This window comes from Rhodnius prolixus, unplaced genomic scaffold (genome assembly GCF_049639745.1).
Source record: "Rhodnius prolixus isolate KJV_2025 unplaced genomic scaffold, Rpr scaffold_1, whole genome shotgun sequence".
In the NCBI taxonomy this organism is placed as follows: domain Eukaryota; kingdom Metazoa; phylum Arthropoda; class Insecta; order Hemiptera; family Reduviidae; genus Rhodnius; species Rhodnius prolixus.
The window spans coordinates 44,430,771-44,450,585 of NW_027411581.1; positions in this window are offsets into that span (position 1 = coordinate 44,430,771).

Sequence of the window (19,815 nt, forward strand, 5' to 3'; positions counted from 1 at the left end):
ATCGAAGTATGGGGAACGTCTAAGCGTTCCAACTCACTACGCCTTCCAGACATTACAGTCAAAAATACTTCGAAACCATCTTAATGCTCCGTTCTATGTATCTAACCTCACTATAATGGCCTCAATATCCCTTTCGTTAAAGATCTTGCTAAAACTCGTTTTCTCAAATTTCACTACTCTACAGCAGCTCATCCTAACCCTCTAATCGAAAAACTATCTTCTTCTGCAATACCAGGCGATCCTCCAAGAAGGTTGAAGAGAAGATGGCCTCGCGATCTACTGTCATAAGACACTGCTGGGTGCCTTCTCCATTCGTATATTTTCATCGTTACTTTTTAATCATGTACCACATTTACTTGTTGCAACTATCTTGTTGCAATTGTAAATAAAATAAAAAATAAAAAAAAAACACGATAACTTTAATATTGCCAAAAATTAATCAAACTGCAAAACTTGTTTTTTTTGCGTGATGTTACTATTTTACTAAATAATTTTTTTAACATATTTATTTTGGCTTTTCTATTTTATTTATAGTATTTTATAACCAACTCTATTTTTATCTATAACTTTTTAGAGAAGGTAGAATAGAAAACATATCAATTCCAGCGATGTAAGTCAGAGTGGTACATTAGACATCTCAAGTAACATAACTAATTGTATTCATTATATATATATATATATATTATATGAGAGATACATATCTTGACTTTGATATGTGCTTAGTATGTTTTCTTGACTCGTGTCCATCGGAAAGAACTGCTATCAGTAGAGGAGAAGAAGTCTAGTTGAGGCAGAAATATATATACAAAATGTATATACAGAAAAGGGATCGCGTAGGTCTGTCCATTAATAAATAGTAACCAAAATGGATCCGGTTTTAAAGTGTTTTCTTATTTTTTTGTTTTATATTCTCTGGCTGTTATCCCATCAACCAGTTCTTCTTCTCAACTCGGTGTAATTCAGATGGGAGATAGTTGCCAGAGAGAACAGTTACAGGTTGGTCCACCACTCAAAGTAATGCTGCATCATTTCCTCTCTAAGGGTTACAAATATCTTGTTCGCCCACCAATACTCTCTCTACTGAGACGACCTCGTCCAACCAACTATTACCCACACACTAGTGAATTCCTTTTAGAATGATTACTGTTCAGAAATTGAACGAACCAAAATATAGAGACAACGAGACCAAATCTTGACCACGATTTCCTTCATCTAATATCTTTCTTCGCACTTCTTTTTGTTGAAAATGTTTCTAAACATTATTATTTATTAATCCGTTAAATATTTTTGATTTTATACAGAAAATATTTAATTATATGAATACTACTTCCATTGAAAGTCTTAGCCATCAGAAGTTGGCTAGTGGAACTGGAACGGCCAGCAGAAATGCAGTTAGCAGCTAATAAAGAATTCCAAATAAGCTGCCCGCTGAAGGCTAGCGGCTGTTGCAAAATCATTATGGCAGAATCTGGGAGCTGTAATCATTGAGGCAAGAAGTAGGTACAAGATACGTTTACAGGTAGTTAATAAGGGAATATCCAACTAGAATATCCAACTCTTGAAAAAAAACACTTCATTCGCAAATAAGATAAATGAAAATAAAAAAATCAATCTGATATTTTCAGGCACAAAATTTGAATTTATAAGCATCTTTTATTAGAAGTTAAATTTTGCTCTTATGAAGTGCGCGTTCTGCCCTCTCAAAATTGGCGTAAAATTCGTAAATATCGGCACTAAGAAACTGCTGGCAAGGTATTACGGCGATAAACCATTAGACTATATCAAACAAATGGATTTGACCGCCCCCAAGTGTATATAAAGATAATTTTACTGTAAAAAAAAACAAAGCATCCATCTACCGTTCTAGCTGCGGGCTACTAAAACCTTTAAAAACATATTTTTATTAGGTGATACTTGAATAATTATTTAGTTTAATTTGGAATATTTATTAACTTCAAATTATTCAGACTTGTAGTTCTACTCTCACTAACTCTCTTAAATAATGCTTATCAGCTTATCTTTCACAAATAATTAACCTCCTCTGCCTTGCTTTTCGGCTACACAAATTCACTAGTAATTGTGACAAGTTTTTACAGAACTTATCTACACATGCTAAATTCCCCATGTAGCACTAAACGTTTTCAAACTAAAACGAAACCTTTAAAGCAAGCACGCTAAATATGAACAAAGATGAAGTCTAGTATAAAGGTGCTGAATTTTAAAAAAAAAAAAAAAAAATTAAAACCTGATAAAAATTATGCAGAACGTTCAAATGAGTCTAGAGTTTAGGTAGAGTGGAGCAGCGGAAATCAATCGAGGGCCTCAGGATATCGTAGCTTTGCGGGTCTTGTGCAACCTCTTTAAAGAACATTTTATCAAAACCAAAAAGATGTAAATAAAAAATAATTTGTGAAATATTTGTCTGTTGGATTATTTATAAATATTGGTAGGTACTAATAATAAATAAGAAAGAATTTTGTGCCAAACGAATGCTCTGAATTTATCTTGGAACTTCCCTTTAGGAAAACATTTTGTTTATAAAAAAGAATTATCCAGAGGTTGTCTGCGGATGAAATCTCTCTCACTATCTGCCAACTTATCTCCAGAGTATTGTGCGAGGCAGTACCCAGTATAGGCCACCCCCACTATATTTCACGTCAATATACCCTCCACTACTAACAATAAAAGGTCAAAACACAATGAGACAGAAAGATGGCTGATAGGGCAGGCTTCAGCAATTACATGGACGGTGGTGACGGGCATTACAGGGCGGTAGATCGACTGGGAGCTAGAGGAGAGAGAGCACGTAATGTTGAACTGACGACCAGGGGGGGCGCTCGCAGACAGATTTCCAAGTGAAAAGAGAATGTCAATAGCTGGTCCATGATCTCAAACGAACCGTGGGCGTCTGTCTCCATCTAGTGTGTATGACACTTTAATATTTTCCTTCCTTCATTTCAATACTACCCACCCCAGATTGTCTTCCTAGCCCTCCTAACTCTGTAAATTAATCAATAATACAGGAAACCAGAGTACCTGTCATCACTTCAAACTTGTTTTTTTATTTATTTATTTATTTTGCAACTGTCTGCAGTACAACAAGCAAAAGTGATGAGTGATAAGAGATGGCACAAATACACATGCACGCATATGTATATCCACACACACATACGTGCACATGCATGTGCGCCAAGGGCATGATTGGAGTGAACGACGACCATCCAGTGATGGAAGCCGTTAGTTCGCCAGATTGGCAAGCTTACACAGCAACCATCCTAGGAGATCGGCGTTGTGTTGAGATGGTCGCGTGGCCACCGCCGCTTTAGTCTGCGTTGAGGATTAGAAGGAAGTGTTGTGGTAGACATGTTGTGGATAAGAGGGTTGTAATGACTGTGTAGATTTGAATGGAGTTTTGTGTATCGAGTTTGGGCTATTTCAGAAACGAGAGGAATATTGAGATCAGAGTGTATTGTGTGATTGGAGACGTAAAAGGGAGCGTTAACTATTGTTCTTAGAATTTTTGATTGTAAGATCTGAAGTCGGTTGATGTTCGATTTTTTGGCACTTCCGTAAAGTTGTATTCCGTACGTCCATATTGGGGCAAGTAGAGCGGTATATAGTGATCGTTTATTCTTCAGGGTCAGTTTTGATCGTTTGTCGAGTAGTCTTTTTAATATTTTATACCTCAGATTGAGGTCAGTTCGTTTGAGTCTCGTGTGAGGGTTCCATGTTAGTCGTTTGTCAAGATGTAGTCCGAGATATCGTACTTGGTTAGAGATTGGTATGGAAGTATTGTGGAAGGAGAGAGGAGGGAGAGTTTTCTTGTTTAGGGTAAATACTATGTATTTAGATTTCAATTCATTCACTTTGATTCTCCACTTTTGCAGCCAAGGCTCGAGAAGATTTAGGTGTGACTGGAGTGCACGGCTAGCTATTACAGGATCTAGATGAGGAGAAAGAATTGCAGTGTTGTCGGCGAAAGTGAAAGTGATTGTAGTCGGGTGAGTTGGTAAGTCGGCAGTATAGAGAATATAAAGGGGGCTAGAATGCTTCCTTGAGGAACTCCAGCGAGTATTGGAAGGATAAGAGAAGAAGAAGAACCTTGTTTGACTTGGAAGAAACGGTCGGAGAGATAAGACTTAAGAATGAGATAAAAGGTAGAAGACAGTAGGCGTTTGAGTTTACAAAGCAGCCCTGCGTGCCATACCCGGTCGAATGCCTGAGATATGTCAAGGAAGACACCCGGGCAATACTGCTTTAATTCAAGGGAAGTAGCGATCACATCCACCACTCGATGTGATTGGAGAACAGTCGAGTGGCAACTCCGAAAACCGAACTGATGGTCAGGAATTATATTTAAAGGGACTATTTCAGTTTGGAGGCGGAGTAGTAGAAGTTTTTCGAGGACTTTTCCCAGGATGGGTAGAAGGCTGAAGGTCTTGGGATATGAGAAGGTTTATTTGGTTTAGGGATCATTGTTACAGAAGAGAATTTGTAGAGAATAGGAAAGTAAGTAGTTCGAATTACAGCATTATAAAGAGTAGTTAGAAATACTATTGCTTTCCTGGAGAGTTGTAGCAGGATGTTAGCAGTAATCAGATCATAGCCCGGACTTTTCTTTTTGGGAAGACAGTTGATTATGTCCATGATGTCTTTAGGAGTGAATGGCTTAGGAGGAGGTGAAAGTTGTAGAGGGATGTCTAGTTCATTAAGAATATTTTCAGTATGTTGTAAGTCTTGTACGTCGTGATGAGGAGTGAAGACTGAAGAAAGATGTTCGGCAAAGTACTGGGCTCTCTCTTCGTCGGATGTAGCCCAAGAATTGTCCGGGCGTCTTAGTGGGTGAGAAGTTTTTCTATATTTAAGAATTCTTTTGGTTGCTGTCCACAGGGAGTTGTCTTCAGTTGTGAGTGATTGCGTATAAACAGAGAATTGGTCGTTAAAGTAGTCCCTTAGTTTTGTTGTCAGTTCTCTAGTGAGTTGGTTGAACAGTCTTTTGTGAGAGGGATATCTGGTGCGATGCCAAAGAGCTCTTGCGCGACGTTTGCTCGTTACCAGTTCTCTCAAGTGAAGAGGTAGATTTAGAGGTAATGGTGCAGTTCTGTTGGGTGAAGTCCGTTGAGTAGAATGCCAAATACATTGCTGAATAGCGGTAGTCAAGTATGCCACGTTAACGTCTAGTTGTTGTGGAGTTTTTAAGGATACATTTAAGTTCAGTTTTTCGTCAAGAGTTTCTCGAAATAAGTCCCAGTCAATAGTTCCGTTTATTAGGGTTTGTCGTGGAAGAGCTTGTTTTGGGTGAATGTCAAGGGTTAGAATTATGGGGCTATGATCTGACGACAAGTCATTTAATGTGTGTATATCAGTGTGTAAAGAGGTAATATTAGAACAGATAATGAAGTCAAGAAGGTCAGGTCTTTTGCGAGGAGAAGTTGGCCAGTAAGTCGGTTGAGAAGGGGATAAGGATATGTAACTATTTTGATTGAGGATAGTCCTAAGAGTTCGACCTCTCGGATTTGCCACCCGGCTGCCCCAACTCGGATGCTTAGCGTTGTAATCGCCACCACATATGAAACGAGACCCAAGAGAAGAGAGAAAGGATGAGAAATCGTTTTGATGGATATTGTGGTTAGGAGGACAGTAAACAGCTGCAAAAGTGTAGGAGAAGGGCTCTGTCAGTAAAGAGACTACTGTAGATTGTAGGAAAGGTGTAGCGTTGTAGAGAATTAAGAAATGTTGTAAAGAAGTTCGAATAAGTATTGCAGTTCCTCCGTGTCCAGTTCCGTCGGGGTGATTAGTCTTGTAAGTCGTGTAACCTGGAATGAAAAATCTTGATCTGTCAGTGAAGTGCGTCTCAGTTATAAGGGCGATGTCAATACGTTTGTCTCGTAGTAATATTTCTAGTTCATGTCTGCGGTTAGTCAGTCCACTAGAATTCCAGAGGATGATGGTGAGAGAGTGTTGTGAAAGAGCCATTAAGGAGATTGGTTAGGAAGGAGTCTGAAGTCTTATGAGGGATTTGAAGTCTGTTAAGAAGCTTGTGAGAAGTGTATTGATGTCTCCTGTGGATGAGGTTGTGGGCATTTGAGAAATAGGAGGCGGCTGAGGTCCCGCGGCCACCCTTGCATATGATAGATTTTGGTTATTGAAGGGAGTATGCAGAGGAGGAAAGTTTCTTGACTGTTGAGTTGTTGGCGGTGGTTGTGGAGTACTCCGTTGAGCTGAGCGATGTTCGAAAACATGAGGCTGTCTTCGAGCTCGCTGCAACTCTCTGTACACCATACATCCTTTATAGCTGGCTGTATGGTCGCCGCTGCAGAGAGCACACTTGGCTGGTGTGGTTGGCATCTTGCCGCAATCTTGGGTAAAGTGCTCACCGGCACATTTAACGCACCTTGGTTTGTGCTGGCAGTAGCTCTTCGTGTGCCCGTACTCCTGGCAACGCTTGCACTGCACAACAATCCGTTGCTTGTGTGGCTCTTCGACCTTAATTCTCGAGTAACAAAGAGTTTCTATATTAAAAACATCTCTGTTATTTGGCCGTGGCTCGAGATCCACAAAAAAGAGAGGCAAAGTTTGTTTGGTGATTGGATGAATAACTGGTGCCACATTTCGAACAATGTGGCCCAGCTCGCTAAGTTCTTCCTTTATGAATTCTAAGGGCACGCTTTGGTGGAGGTGTCTTAAGACTACCCTGTAGGCTTTGTCCTCCTCTAATTGGAAAGTGTGGTAATCCGCCTTATTTTGTTTGAGGTACCTGATAATGCCTCTGTAGCTGTCAACTGTTTTTGCGTGTATGACTAGATCTGTGATTCTTGCTTTGCATATAAAGGTATCTCTTCCCACGAGTTGCGATAATGCAGAGCATAACACAGTGTATTGACTGAGGTTTTTTACGTAAATAGGAGGTAGCTTGTGGACAGGTATTGAGGCGGGCGCTGCAGTCTCCATGTCCTGAAGATCAGCCAAAGGAGCGAAGGGATTATTAGTGATTACTCCTGGAGGAGCCGTAACAGTCGCTGAGACTTCAGGTTTCTGAACGAGGGGCGTTGCTGGCTGAACAAAAACAGGAGGGTTTTGCGGTTGATTCATGAGGCCCTGAGGACTTTTCTTGGCAGAGGCATTCCGTGTGCTTTTGGTTTTTTTGCATTTTTTGGGGGAGAAACCGGAAGGATAGTTCCTCTTGTAAGACGTGGACGTAGTGAACTCGTTGTCCGTGGAGGTCGCTATTACTGTGCGGTCACTAGAATTGCTCATCGTGAAAGAGAAATAAATAAGAGAATAACAATATAAATAGAAAGAGAGTAACAAAAAGTTAGTAAACAAAAAAAGAAAAGCGAACTAAATGCGTATATACACTGCCTAACACTAATAATAATATTTACAATTTAACATATGATTATAATTATAAAAAATTATTAAAGTCACAGTCCAGGTTTAATTTGTACAATTTATTACTTTTTTAACTTTTTGATATAAGTACTACTGTTACTATAGTTTATTAGGTCCTTAAATCGAAATTCTCACTAAAAATAATAAATGTCACATAATATAAGCTAATAATACTGTTAATAAAGTGTCACAAAGGGAAAAGAAAGAAAGAACAAACTTCCGAACACAATGTACCGGAGAATGTTTTAGAATCAAGTACCACTTGAGGTAAGGTACTTACTTACCAAAAATCGGCACAAACAGTCCATGAATTACTGAAAAACTTTTAATTGTAATAAGCACAATAATTAAACACGTCTTGCTTTCATTAAAGCGGTCAGCTGACTCTCCTTCAAACATAAAATTTAAATACCACCATTTCCGATGCATTTTCACCTTCCCGTTTTTCGTTTTTTTGTTTTCTTTTACACATGTTTACAAAACTACGCTTTTAAACAACTACCACATATAATAATGTTGCAAGGAACAGCGTAATAGTCACAACTTTCTTAATTTAATTTACTTTAAAAATGCGTTGTCTGGAGAACACCAAACTAAAAACAAAGATGCTTGCCAACAGGTCTGTTGATTGTATGTTGCTTTAACTTATAAGAATTTTATTTCTAGAATGTCCCATCAAGTATTACATACTTGCGACTGACAAAAGATAATAAATAGGGATTTTTATTTTATATTATGAATAAAACTTACAACCAATACTGCACAAAATCGTTAAATTGCAATTAAATAATACACACTACATTATAATTTGAATTCAATGACCACAACCAATGTTAATTATTGTAAACCTGCTATTGATCAGGGTGGCCGAAAGGTTGGAGGCAATGCCCGCAAAGCTAAGAAGTATTGTGATATCGGGTTCGATTCCCGGCCTAGGCCTTGGATTTTCTTTAATGGTTAAAAAGGAATTTATTGTAAAGTTGTTTGCTAGTCACCTCTGTCCACGACACCTAATTTAGTTGTTGGACGTAAAGCCTGCTTGGCCCTAAAAAAATTATTTAACTGCATTTGAGCAGCCCAAAAGGTATAAAGATATAGATTAGAAAATGTCACAGTCAAGTTGCATTAAACTGTTTGTATTAAATAGTATTGGTTTCAACTTTCGGAGAATAAAGGAATTTAAGAAAAAGTTAGATCTAACAAAATGGGCCTCAAATGAAGTAATCGGTGTTTTCTTACATCTCACACTAAGCTGCTGAAGGAGTCGATGCGGCTCCTTTATGATGTTTGCTGGTAAGAGGGACGATTCAAGTCTAGATCATGTTCCACAACTAAAGTACTATTAAACAGTAAGGACCAGCTGGCCAAAGCACAGTTTCTACTTATTCATATTGTAGAAAGATATGAAGAATTCTCGCAACTTGAGGTGGAGTATTATCTCGAAGGAAGATGGCATTAACATGATCGTTCAACAAAAAGGTTTTATAACTGATTTTAAGATCTTGTCGATATATCGATCATTTATCTGACTTGGATAAAAATCAGAGTTGAACTTGTAATAATCGCCAACTTAACCGAGAGCAGGCAACTCAGAATTGCATCCTTTCAATTTGGAACCACTTCACTGTCTCAATCTTCGAACATTTCGCTTCAAAAAACGGGATTCATCACTTAAGTTAATGTGGCGTCATTGCATCCAATTAGTATTTGGCTGTCTTTTGAAGTCTTGCCACTGCAAACCCATGACGGGGACCATAGGAATGAAAACAAACCCCTTTAAAGAAGTAAACTGGACAATAATTGTTTATATAATATACTCAAATGGCAGTTAAATTCAAAACCTCTGCCTTAAACTCATACGTTGTATGTAAGGATCTTCGCGTTGATTACTTCTCAGAGAGCTTTCACTCCCAGAACAACTGGCATGGATGCCTTTCTCAGACTAGAATCTGTAAACTTGAACCTTAGAAGAATGATTTCTTGGAGGAGATACTCGATCGTTGTATAATTACAATGATTGTCCTTTTAAAATCGATTAACTTTTTAACATTGTCTTTTTGCACTTCTCGGAAAAACAGAAGTTTAATGCTCTATTTTCACAAAAAATTCTGGAAAAACCCAATTATTTTTTTGAGTAATTTTATTATAATTATTTATTTATTGCTTAAAGAAAACAAGGTTCTTCAGCAAGGAGTTGACTCATTTTCATTATTGAATAGCATTCTGGCGCACTTGAGTTTGGCTAAGCGAATTTGGCTCAGAAGCCTTATCTTGTTTATATTTGATCTGAAATGTAAATAAATTTCTTGCATTCCCAAGGTACTTATATGCCTGTAAAGGATATTATATCTGGAGTTCAATACTGTATATCTTCACACAGGAACTTATTTCTAAACCTTTCTACAAGGCTGTTGAAGGGTTCGAACGCAGTGTACCAGGGTTCAAGGATAAGAGAATGTCTTCGGAGTCAATAGCAAAAAATATTGCTTTATGTATAGAAAACCAGTTCAGTTCAGGTTTATTACAACCAGAATCTTTCTAAGAAGATGAGACTTTTAAGGCAATTATGTGTAAGTCTGGTTGGTTCATGTACTAGAAACTTAATCAGTAACGAAATCATCCTCCTGAAAATACTGATTTTTAAAGGTACAATTCCACACTCTAATCGGACGAAACTATTCGGCGTGCTTTTAGGCCATAAATAAATTTCCTTTACAAATTGTTATTGTAATTCTTCTTACACTGTTGCTATTTTCCTCCTAATGAAATCATTTTATTATTTAGTTAATTTAATTATACTGCGAAAATGTTAAGATTCATTTTCAGGGTACTGCAATTATTTAGCAGCTAGTTTATATGAATTCGTCCGAACATTAAGCGATATTACTATTTTGAATTTAATTAACGTTCATCTAGAAAGAACTCATTATTAATGTTAGGAATAAGAACATTTTGATTAATCAGCATTAGCTAATTGGGTGAATAATAAACATTAGGTTAATGATAATGATTTCGACAGATCTATATTTTCTGCAAAGCCTCCTAGCCATTTCCAATATTAAAACGGTTACTTTACTTCTCAATTGTATGAAGTAAAAAGGTGGGCCGATGTACTTGGCCTGTTTTCCTTTCCCTTTGTAAGTTTGGAGCATTCACTCTTTTCTTTTCTTTCATTCTTTTAGTGAAAGAAACTGTAACAAAAGGGAATAGAAAAGCCTCTCAGGCTGTTTCCGGGTTATTAATTAGATAGAATGGTAGTGAATACTTTGCGTTAGATTGAAGCATTCGCTCAGTGGAGGGTTCAGTTAGCTCGCCGAGACAGTGAATGAGAGGGAATATATTTCTCATTAGAGTTATGGAGTCACACCCCGTACGGCGGGTGGGAGATCACGAGGAAGGGGGATATGATGGAGGGAACACCCTCGTTGACTTCCTTCAAGTTCAACTTACCCCTCAAAGCCGTACCCCACTTGACTCATGTGTTGTTAATCTGGAACTGCTCTGCTACAATTTACCACCCTACTCTATTCCAGCCCATATATATTGTAACTATATTACTCGCGCTCAATAGCGCTGTACGCCCCAGTCGCCATGAATACGTCAGAGTAACGGCCCTAACCTAATTCCCCCGTCCAAGCTTATGTTATCCAGCCTGGAGAGAGAGAGAATCGCTTGGTAAAAGGGCGTTATAGTAATGAACAACTCCTGGGTGAATACAACAGCTCTAACCAGAAGGGGAGAACATAACTATGTGCTCTCCATCGCCATATTACCGCTACGAGTCTCGTTTAGCCCTTCGGCGATCTTTTCTTCTATTCCTTTAAAAATAAACTTCAAACTAGTTATTGTCACTTGTTAGTAAATGTGCTAATCACTCATCTACAAAGTTCCATTCAAAAACTAACTTTAATTTCTCTTCACCCACATTAATGGGCCCACAGAATTGATAAAGATTTTTTTATTTTTCTGTAATCTTTATTATTAGGTGGTTCTATCTCTCGTAATAAAGAAAATAAAGCAATTCTGGAAAAATTAACTTATTTAATAATGATTAAAGTAAAAAGTAAAGTAAAGTAGTGCCTATTTTTTCAGGCGGGCTTTACGTCCAACTACCAATTAGGTATCGTGGACGGAGGCGACTAGCAAACATACTTTACTGTAAATTTCTTTTATTAACCACTAAATAAAATCCAAGGCCTAAGACCGGGAATTGAACTCAGTACCACAATACATATTAGCTTCGCAGGTCTCGCTTCTAACCGCTCGGCTACCGTGGCGCCTTATTTAATAATGATTACTTACATACTTGTAAAACAATGAAACATATCTTCAGTTTTTGTAAATATGTAGTATCTTCATTTTTACATTTTGCGAAGATTCTCAGCCTGGCTTTAGGCTAGCAGTCTTTGTGCCTAAAGTTTAGATGATTTATCTGCTAAGGTTTGACGCATGCCAGTTAGTCAAGGCTAAACAAGTTTAGACAAGGCTTTAGTCATTTACCTATACAGGGTGACCAGAGTTATATGCTCCACCCACTTTTTTTTTTAACGGCGGGAAATTTCGAAAAAATAAAAAACACGTATTTAATCATTTTTAGTCTAGTTTATTTTCAGTGATTGACCCATTTTTTTAAACCCCTGTATCTCGAGATACAGCATCCAACATTTGTTTTTCAAATGGAACGTTATATTTTTTGTCGCATATTTTAATAGTATTTGAGCTCCTATAAAAAACAAAAAAAAATTTTTGAAATCGGTTAGGTTTTTCAAAAGTTATGGTAATTTAAAATATGAAAAAACAAAATCAGTTTATTGACAAAATCTCGTAATTTTTCTTAAAGAATCTGTTCAAACTGGGCACAATCAACGGATAGGCAAGCCCAAACTCTGGACTCCCACGCTTTGCTTGTAGCAGCAGTTATGGTGGCGAAGTCAAGATCTAGGCAGGTTAGAGTTATTCGACGTTCACGTTGTTTATTCAACAAACGTTTGGTGTGGAGTTTTAGGAAATCAACTAATCGGCCCATACTTCTGCAGAGAGAACTTAACTGGTGCAAGGTATCTAACTTTTTTTTAAGAGACATTTTGCCAGTTCTGCTTGAAGATGTTCCTCTACAACGTCGGCTACATATGTGTATTTTCAACAAGATGGTTGCCCGGCACATAATGCGAGAGTGGTTCGAGGTTACCTGGACAGAAACCATGAAAAGTGCTTAGGGACTCATTGCCCCATCCAATGGTCACCTTGATCTCCAAACTTAACCCAAATGGACTATTTTTTGTGGGGATACCTAAAAAATAAAGTGTAAAGTATCCTTAATCCTGTGGCTTCAGTCGATGATCTGAAACGTTGAATAACTCTATCCTCCTAGATCTTGACTTCGCCACCATAAGTACTGCTAAAAACAAAGCGTAGGAGTCCAGAGTTTTGGCTTCCCTATCCGTTGTTTGTGCCCAGTTTGAACAGATTCTTTAAGAAAAATAACGTAATTTTGACAATAAAGTGAAATTTGTTTTTCATATTTTAAATTACCATAACTTTTGAAAAACCTAACCGATTTCAAAAATTTTTTTTGTGTTTTTTAGGAGCTCAAATACTATAAAAATATGCAACAAAAAATATAACGTTCCATTTGAAAAACAAAAGTTGGATGATGTATCTCGAGATACAGGGGTTTAAAAAAGTGGGTCAATCACTGAAAATAAACTAGACTAAAAATGATTAAATACGTGTTTTTTATTTTTTCGAAATTTCCCGCCGTTAAAAAAAAAAGTGGGTGGAGCATATAACTCTGGTCACCCTGTATAACACATACTAGTTAGTCTTGAATAAGATGTCATACAGTAAAGTTATTAGGGCTACTTATGAACTGAGGTTGATATGTAAACAAGAGACAAAACAAATCTGGTGTTCGTTCATATTGTACTAAGTCACTAGAACTAGTGACTTTAAATTCTTGAGATTAGAGGAGATGAAGAAGAATAGCTATTTCAATTCAATTAGCGAAACCATAATAAGAGATGCCAATGACCATCATTTTCGATGCGCAAAATGGTTATATATCGCGAAATTAAATGCACTTGTAAAACTCTGCTATGGAGGTGACTGATAACAAATATAAATCAATTTTCAATCAGACATGAAGTATGGACGGGTTAAGAAATATCTGATTGCAATGACTAACTGCAATGTGTTGCACAATAACATCCACGTAAACCAGTAACTAAACATGTCTTGCCTTGCCTAATATGTCTGCGTCTAACCTAACTCAGAGGTTCTTAACCTTGGATACAGCATTGTCAAAGGTACAAGAAATATTTTGTATTTTTAGTGGCAGGATGCATGTTTTTAACCAATGCAGTTTAAGGCTCCCACGCGGAGATCTAGGTTTCGTATCCAGCTGTCTGCCAATAAATTTGCTCCAACTAGAAGATTCTTACAGTTCGTTAAATAATAGTTTGTATTTTATTTAAAAACTAATTTCATATTGTCAACGTTGATCTTCAAATCCTTTTATCTACTTTTGGTAGCGGGTTATACTGATAATTTTATATTTTTATAAAAAATAAAATATTTTAATAGCTTTGATTGGTAGTTTCAAGACATATTTTAACTCGGATAACAATCAGCAAATTTGTATTTCCTATTGCCCTCAGTTGACTTCCATCCAACAAGCACGGGTTAATAAACCTCAACACTCAACAGGAGATTTCATTTTACTTAAACTTTACCCTCGACATCCAAATAAATAACTTTTCTATAGACTCTGAAACCACAAATTGTGCAATTTGTTTAATCAATCCAACATCCCATGATGTGCTTCAAAAAATCTTAATGGATTTACATGAGGATGAACATTTCTACACAGGATGGTACTTTATCAATCTTTACACGCGATAGGTAGGTACTTACTATAACTGTGGTTAAAACAACTGATCATTATCATTTTCACAGCGCAAAGAATGTGAAAGCTTTTAAGGTTAACACTGTTCAGTTCGCTAGATATCTATCTCTGGCGTGAGCTACACATTTAATGTGTACTCAACTCTTATAAAAACAAAAAATAAATGAATAAAAATCCAATGTGAAACACATATAGCAAATAATTTTAATGTTACCTTAAAGTCTCTTCACTTAACATACTTTCCTCAATAACAATAACAATTTTAACTTCTTTTAGTTTTGGATTGAAACTTGTATAATTGTATTATTGTTACTTGTCTCTCCGTCAAATGTCAGAAAGTGTATTTGCCTACAAAAAATACTGCGCAGTAATCGCATTAAGTTCAATAACAATGAAAGTTGAGAAAGAAAATATATAAATATATCTTCAATAAATAAATAAATTTATTGTGTTAGTTGTAGTAGTTTCCAAGAGATAGTCAAGTTAGATGAAGGATAATGTGCGACCTTTTCCAACATATTCCAACAGCCTTGCGCGTGTTTGTTTAACATACTTAGAAGGAGTACCAAGATGGCTGCTACAGGAAGGAAGTAAAAGCACAGTCCAAAGTGAGAGTGATCGAGCATTGAATACTGAAATGCTAACACAATAGAAGATGTTCCGTACCAAATGTAATCTCTTTGTTATGGAAATACATTCACCAGTCATTACCATCTGTTCCTGTTTCAAAACAAGAAAAAGCTTGGTGATGATAGAAACAGTCTCTTTTCACTTCCACTAACCAGCTTTTTACCCCCACAAACATCTAAGCATGTAATTAAAGTACATATGTATATAACTTGAACCATATTTGAAATATTTTGCCGATGGCGATAAAAAAAAAAAAATACACACGTTATAAATAATGGCGGACTTATGTGAACGCCCGTCGAGTTCACTACATTCCAAAAGAAAACACCCTATTGACAACCATGTTTAGGCCCTAGGGCTAAATTCTTTAATCACTACTACAGCATTTACAATCAGTGGAATACATTGTATATTATGTTACTTTGAATACCGAGTGGTAATAAATGCAGTAATTGGTAGGCTCAACTGAAAGTAGCGCTGTGACTACAATGACAAGTTTCAAACCCTTCTTTTTAAATGCTTTCAACACTGAACGGTTTTCCCAGATTCCCAACCTAACTCATGATGGGGAAAAATACCAAAAATAAATTCGCGTGTAGAAAAAGAACAGACAAGCTTCTTCAAATCTAAAACTAATGTGTACAATGAAAACACACTCTACGAGTTGAAGATAAATTTCAAATTTCATCGAAGCATGTCTTAATGTTAAATTATTAACAGAATCAAACGCTTAACAGAGAAAAGAAGTGCCTCAAGATCAATCTAACTGGGAGAAGATTTTAAGTGCAAGTTACCATCGTTCTTGCCCTGGAAATAATACAACAATACTGGAATGCAATACTGATGCCCTAATAATGCTGCTGTTCAGGCTTTGGTTGAAGGCCTTGGATTTATCGTATCACTCATTTAGTAAGCTTGATCTCTAAGAGTCAGTTTGAGTTCACTTTGAGAGAGTTACGATGATTGTCTAAAATCTGAGGAGAGTTGTTACAGCCTAATTCCTCTTCATTCTCGAAAGATGAGAATTATTTTGTTCTCAATTACTGAGTTGTGATCTCCTCGTGCCGTGTTGTTCACGTTATGTTGCCATGTTAGTTGTTATGCTCAATACTGTCACTGTTCTATAGTCATCATCTAAACAATTCTTTCTTGACAAAGGCTCAGCTCATAGATTGGCTTAATTCTTTCAACTTGTAGTGAATTTTAAGTATACTCGCTGTGCGTGCAGGAATCATCCGTCAAAAACTCATTGTTTAATTTTTAAATTTTCTTTGTCAGTTTAGGTATATTTCGCTCGCCTATTTATGATTGGCAAATTAATATTCATTTATTTTTAATCATATGTAACTAATTTTTTGTGTTTGTTTTTTCATTTTCATTGTGTCTATAGTTTGATTTCTTTGAATATCAATTACGAGCAGACGAACTCCATTTGGTATGGATGCAGAGGATAACATCAAGTGTCCTCTCCAATGTAGAATAAATCTACAAGTAAAACATTGTTCACAGACTGTTAGCTAAAGATATACTTTCGGTTTTAATATAGCTTACTCAAAATGACTTATTGCACCAAGTGTTCTAAAAAATTACATACCTTTCAATTTGTAACTAAATATTTGAATCAATAAATCTTTTTAAATTAATGATAGTTAGGATCTAAATGAAAACCAAAAAGAAGTTAAAATTGGCTGTTTGAAGTTGGTAACTCTGAAATACTCGAAATAAATGTTGCGGACGAAGCTGTAAGGTTTACTAAATTATCTTAGTACAGGGGTACAATGTTAAAAGGTAGCAATGTGAGTTGTGTTGGGTTTATAAAGAGAACATAATATTCAGTTATCTTCACACTTTGGTTGTGGCTGAATTGACAATGGTCGACACTCTGGTAGGCGTACCATTTCCCAAAGATGCTCCGGTTGCACAATGACGGTTTGTTAAAGCTGGCTGAGACCTCTTGCTGTACAAAAGGTGTCTGGTTGCTGAGAGAACTTCACCGTACCAACATTATTACCAGACCACATCTAACAATAGTAACTAGCATTCAGCACCCTATCAATGGCTCGTATTAATTTACCCCCAAAATTTAATACACTAATTTGAAATACTAAAAGTTGAATAATTAATTTATTTGAAAAATAAATACCTCTCAAATTTCTGGCAAAATCGTTGAATTTCCTTTTAATGATTAGCTTTCTTTTTTAGAGACTAATTAGATCGAAGAACTGTATAGTTGTGGTCAATAATATAAGAGTTTGTTACCTCAATATCCTCTGAAGAATCAAAGGAGAGGACCAGATCAAATCTAAGAAATTTTTTAGATCTAAGATTCAGTATCGGGAGCTGAAATCAGGGAGAGAGCAAAAGCTTTGGGCGGTAGAAGCACCACAGTTGTGTCGAGAATGCCTGAAATTCTTTGGGCTTGGAAGGGAGTTGGTGAGAAGATCTAATTATCTAAGAATGAAGGGAATGAATTTGATTTCCTACTTATTTGCATTAGGCTTTCCATGACTTGGGCTTTAAATGTAGATTTATTGCCATCAAATCCGACAGCATATCCGAAATAATCAAAAGTAGTTCAATTTTAAAGCGCATTGGTCCTTAGATTCTGACTTGCTAGGAATCTTTGTCAGCTCACTACAAAGGCTTAGGACACATAAATTGGTCAAACGTTAACGTTCCTTAAATTATCAACAACAAAAAAATTATTTCAAACAGCTTCCATAAGATTCTGATCCTCACTAAACTGTTGTGAAGTACAACTTGATTTTGCGCCAGATTCATGTTATTTAAGCATTTTTGTAAATGTCATATTTTTCTACTATTTCAAACTTTTAAGAGTAGTTTTTCTACGAAATATAATATTTTCTAATTAGAAATATGAAAATTACATCAAACAACATGCATGAGTATACAGTAAAGGATTATTTAGTTAAAACAAGACTGAGTGTCAAAAGTAAAGTAATGGTTACTTTTTCGAGCGAGCTCTACGTTAGTTAAACCAATGATTCGGTGACGAGGACGGAGGCCGAATACTTGCTAGTTAAATTACAGGTAGTCCTCGGCTTACGACGGTCTCGAGTTACGACGTTTCTTGGTTACGACTTACAGTATGTTCTATGAAAAGCCCACGAACTACTGTACGTGTTTTGGTGTGCAGTACTATACAGTAGTATGAAAAGCCCGCGAACTACTGTATGTGTTTTGGTGTGCAGTATTTACTGTAGGGTCATTCCATGTCAAATCAACACAAAAAAAGACCATTTTTGACCTCACCATCTCGGATTTTCTTGAAATTTGGCACATGTGTACTATTGGTATAGACTTGGAAAAATATGAAATTTTACTGTGATATGCCTTTTCCATGAAAAGGAGCTTTAGTCTTAAATTTTTTTAACAATGAAGCCATTGTCGTCCCAAATTAATATTTTGCCCAGTGATTCATAATACTACTAGCTATTCATAGAATTAATTTTAAAATTTTAAAATATGTACTTTTTAAAAAATTTAAAATTTAAATTTAACAACCTTTATTTATCCTAACCCATATGGTGTCGCATATCACAGGAAAGGGCATTATATATGCTATAAAATGACACCAATCCCAAGTCTGTAGCTCAATTAGGAAAGCTTCTACAGTAATTCAAAAACACGGGGTTCCCTGTTTTTCAGCCCATTTTTGGCAACTTTACAGCCCTGTAACTCATAAACCAGTTGACATATCACAGTAAAATTTCATATTTTTCCAAGTCTATACCAATAGTTCACATGTGCCAAATTTCAAGAAAATCCGAGATGTTGAGGTTCAGACCCCGTGTTGATTTGACATGGAATGACCCTGTACAGTAGTATGAAAAGGTGATTTGGTGTGCAGCGGCTCGGGAACGACATTAACATCGTTGTCACGATCACTTTTTGCCCTTCATTATGGCTCCCAATCGTAAGGCAGACTCTTCTGATGGCAGTGCATCGAAGAAAAGGAAGGCCATCACCATGGAAGTAAAATTAGATATCGTAAAGTACACTACTGTTTTTATTAATGTTTCATTTCATTATTAAACGTACTGTACAGTATTTTATGTTTTTTTTTATAATTAAATAGGGATAGGTGTTAGGACAGGCTAAGTACTTACAGTGCTGTACTGTTATGGTAATACAGTACTGTACAGTTTACGTATGTTCCGACTTACGTCGTAAACCGTTTTTTCGACGTACTTATAATTCTTGGCTTCGAGTTAGAGTCCAGCTTTCATGGTGTACACATGTCTCAAATCTGCTCTGTGAATTTTTAGTTTTTTATAGTGTTTCTTGTGACTTTTGATTTTCAATTTTTAGTGTAATTATTGTTATTAATTAAACTTTATAATTATTCTTTTTTATAAAAGTTATATTTAAATGAATATCGAAATAATAAGAAAAAAAGACGTTGAATATTAAGAAAATATCTTATTTTCGTTTAGTTTGTTAGTGTTATTATTTATAGTGGGATCAGAGTTTAAAATGGGAGATAGTGATAAACAGATCGGCCGTAATACTACAGAACAGAGTGGTGGGGGATCTGATTTGTCTGCTCGTATTTTGGATAGAATATCAGTTTTGCATGAAGATGTTAAAAAGGATATTAATGAGGTAAAAATTAAAAATCAGCAGCTGACTGATTGTATTAACACGTTTAAGGATGAAATCAAAACTAGTTTTTCCAAGGTTGACGAGGAGTTTACCAAGTTTAAAAACGAGATTTTTGCTTTGAAAAAAGAAAATAAAGTTTTAAAAAAATCTCTTTTTTTATTACAGTCATCTTTAGAGGAAAGTATTCAACACTCTATTTACAATAAGATTAAGATATTGAATGTGCCGAATCATCCAAACATTCAAATATTTGAAATTTTACA